Source organism: Centroberyx gerrardi, chromosome 9, assembly GCF_048128805.1.
Source record: "Centroberyx gerrardi isolate f3 chromosome 9, fCenGer3.hap1.cur.20231027, whole genome shotgun sequence".
Taxonomy (NCBI): Eukaryota; Metazoa; Chordata; class Actinopteri; order Beryciformes; family Berycidae; genus Centroberyx; species Centroberyx gerrardi.
This window is the reverse complement of record NC_136005.1, coordinates 30,293,119-30,296,836: the sequence shown is the minus strand read 5'-3', so window position 1 is coordinate 30,296,836 and position 3,718 is coordinate 30,293,119. Positions and strand designations below refer to the sequence as shown.

Sequence of the window (3,718 nt, the reverse complement as noted above, 5' to 3'; positions counted from 1 at the left end):
CTTGAACATCTTGAACATGAACTACATTGTTCTTTTCTTTGTGATACTAGCTTCCAACTAGCTAACAAGGTTAGCAAACTAGCTAGACAACAACCAGGCTAACACAAACCAGTAATACTTTAGCTGGAGGAATGGCTTTTTGGCTAACGTTAACTAAGCAACTATCATGGATAAATTTGAGCATTTAACATTTTAGTTAGTTAACTTAATGTTACTTTCACATACTTCAGAATGTTTGATGGAGATGCTAGTTACAATTAGCCAGTTTCTGATGCAACGCTTACGGAGAAACATGTACTTTGTAATGGATACAATTTAAACTGTAACAAAGTGTACTTCAGCCAAAACAGTTAGGTAAACATAAAATGACTGACTTGAATAAATACTCAAAAAAGAAGCATACAAAAGCACTACTCCGTTACATTAACAAGAGTAAATGTAGTGTGTTGCTTCCACCCTTCTTTAAATGCTATTAAAAATGTATTAGGCATATTCTTCACTGTCATTTTGATCACAGCTAGACCTGTAGGAGTCAAGAGCTTTATTGCCAAAAATAAAAAACAAACAATAGTGGAAATAGGGTTTACATCTGGGTGTCTGTTTGTCTTAATTCAAGGTAATTCTCTGTTGAAATCCAGCATGAACTCCGCTCCATCGCAGTTCCATTCAGTTCACTGCAGGTCATTCCAGCTCATATCAGTTCAGTTTAATTCAGTTAGCTTCAGTTGAAATGGGTCACACCACTGACAGCAGGCTCACATTTGCAGCGCTGTCCTGTGAGCAGGTATATAGCCTATATGCTATTAAGCGTGTGTAAGTGTGTGTGTGTCGTCTGTGATGTCATCGTCCTCTCCTCCTGTACCGCTCCTGCTGGCTTCCTGGTTTTCATGATGTAACACCAGCATTATCTGGGGAGACAGAGAGAGACGGGGTTAGAGAGTGTGTGTGTGTTTGTGGGTGTGTATGAGTCAGAAAGAGTGTGTAAGAGGGAGAGAGAGAAAGTGTGTGTGTGTGTATGAGAGAGAGGGAGAGACAGAGAAAGACAGGACTCAGGTGTGTGTCCATGTAATAACTTCCTCTCTCTCTCTCCATCTCTCTCTTTCTCTCTCTCTTTCAGTGTAATCAACTTGCTGTAAGATGAAAACCACACATCTCCAGGAAGTCTGCTTTCCAGGAATCCAGAAAAAAAGAGGTATTTTATTATTTTTTTTGTTAGACAAACATACATTTATGAAAATATATAAAGGGTTTTGTGCTATTTTGTGGTTGTAGAACTGACTGGGACATAATGAACTCTTAATTTAACTAAATGTCGATATTGGAGGTACAAGGATTTCACCAATGCCCTCGCTCACACACTCACACACTTACACACACACACACACAATTCAATCAGTTCTCTGCTGCTGCCCGGGGGAGTACACTGTGGAAGCCCCACTAGTGGAAAATCTCCTTTTCCATGTTATTTTACACACCCGCACCTACAGTATATGCGCAGAGTGTCTGGCTGCATTTACACAAGCACCAAAGACCTGGTTTTTTAACTCTTTGTGGGGCAGATCTTACACTGTCACGCCAATCCAAATAAGAGGAAACAGTGGGGAGTGTGATTTTTATAGGGCCGTGAAAAAAAAAGAGATCTGTGCCTCAAAGAGCTCAAATAAATGTGATCTTCTGCATTGAGAGGATCCCATCCTGTAAGTTTGTCTCTGAAGCCTTCATGAAGTTTGTATAGTCATGCTACCTGACCTGACTGAGAACACTCTCCTATATAAACCACAGAATTATGCTAGGTAGAAAGAACACCCACATTCAAATACCCATTTCTGAATGCTTATTTGGCAGTTACACTTAAGATGAGTGTCATAGCATGCAAAATATTAGGTAAACAACTGTGACTGACAGTCATTTATTGATACTTTTCATCTTCCCCTCATCATGTCTGTTCATAAGCCACTAACCACATGAATTCAATCATTTTACAAAGAGATGGGGATATGCTATATTGCTAAAGAAAACCTTTTCTAAGAAAATATTATGACATGCTTTCGTTTGCAGAAATAGCTGGCTCTATGAAAGACAAAAAGGTTAATATGCTTTAAATCATGAAATGATTATGAAATGATTATGAAAATCATCCATGTGTCCCTGGTAGATCATTGGCTCCGGTGCTGCATGCTAACACTTTAGCATACACTATGTTGAGTGATAGTAGGCGACTAGCATTATCCAAAGTAAGAAGACTGACCTTTTACTAATAAAATGTTGTTGGTGGTATTATTTTGTGAACTTTAGATTCATACATTTTCAAAATAAAATAGCATTAACTCAATATAGCTGATGTAGGCAGGTTTATTCAGGTGAACGACGGCGTATTCATCCGCTGCTCAGTGATTTTTAACTGTGCACAGTCTCCCATCACCCACCACCTTCACTTCCTATGGAAACCGGGAAAGTAGTCCCTTGTACGTCAAAACAGTATGTTGCTTTTGTATCATATTTAGTAGAAATTGTAGCTTTATATCAGTATAAATTTAGCAAACTGCCAGACTTAGCCACATATCATTTAAGATCACTTAGCATTTAGCTTCAGAGCTGCTACAAGTTCTCCTTTTCTCTCTTTTGAGGTAATGCTAGTTGCCTACTATCACTCAACATAGTGTATGCTAAAGTGTTAGCATGGAGTCAACAATTTTGCTGTCTATGTTCTCATCACTTAACAGCTACGTAGACCAACGGGCCAATCTCTGAAGAACTCAGTGTGATGTTGTGTTCCTTTAAAGGCAATTCACTGCTTGCCAAATATAATGTGAAATGGCAATTATATGGAATAAGGAGATATGAAACGGCAGTTAGCGGGAATCTACAGCGGGCTGCTAATGTTACAGTCGTTTCAGAGGACTGTGGTGTAATTCAAAGTGTCAGAGGGGGGAAAAACGTGTTGAGCATCTCGTCAAATCGCTCTGGCTTAAACGGCCTCTCTCCAGAGTGTGTTTAGGAAATTAAAGGCCAGGGATTTTTTTCATAATTGTCTATTTTATCATTTTATTACAGCTAGCTTTCCTCTGATGGGCTCCCTTTATGATTTATCAAATACAATTACTGCGTGACTTATTTCAGGAGCCTCTCCACTGCTGAGGACTATGCGCGTGTGTGTGTGTGTCTGTACTGGGGTGTGTGTGTGTGTGTGTGTGTGTGTGTGTGTGTGTGTGTGCGTGCGTGTGTGTGTGCGTGCGTGTGTGTGTGCCAGAGTGTCGGCTCTGGTGTATTTAAATAGCATTAAGTAATTGGAAAAACAGCAAAAGAGGCTGGAAACGCGAAATTGTCTTTGTGGATTTATACCCCCCTCCCCCTCCATTTATTTCACCATCTCTCTCTCTCTCTCTCTCTCTCTCTCTCTCTCTCTCTCTCCTCTCGATTGCCTCTTCATAAATATTCCAGAAGCTTCCATTTTAAAGGTAAAAAAAAAAAAAAAGAGCAAATTGTGTTTTAACTGATACAGAGAAACTAATTTGGGAAAGTCTCATTCTTCTGCCACTGAGATATTTCTCCCAGAAAGAGGGAGGAGGGGATAGAGAGAGAGAGAGAGGGAGAGAGAGAGAGAGAGAGAGAGAGGTTAACTCCATACCTTCCCTTGCCTGCTAATGAAGTGGAGGGTGGCGTCCCGGTCAGTCCGGCTAATTGAACAGTGGAGATTACAGCAGCGCCTGCTCCTCTG

General features: G+C 40.2%; 1 long non-coding RNA gene across 1 annotated transcript in view; it reads right to left on the bottom strand.

The window, feature by feature from the left end:
• Positions 1-493: 493 nt before the first annotated feature.
• LOC139915560 (uncharacterized) overlaps positions 494-3,718 on the bottom strand; it is a 36,439-nt gene continuing 33,214 nt past the window's right edge. Inside the window, exon 3 of the long non-coding RNA XR_011784814.2 lies at positions 494-908. This is a non-coding gene — a long non-coding RNA (uncharacterized LOC139915560). The remainder of the gene's footprint in view (positions 909-3,718) is intronic.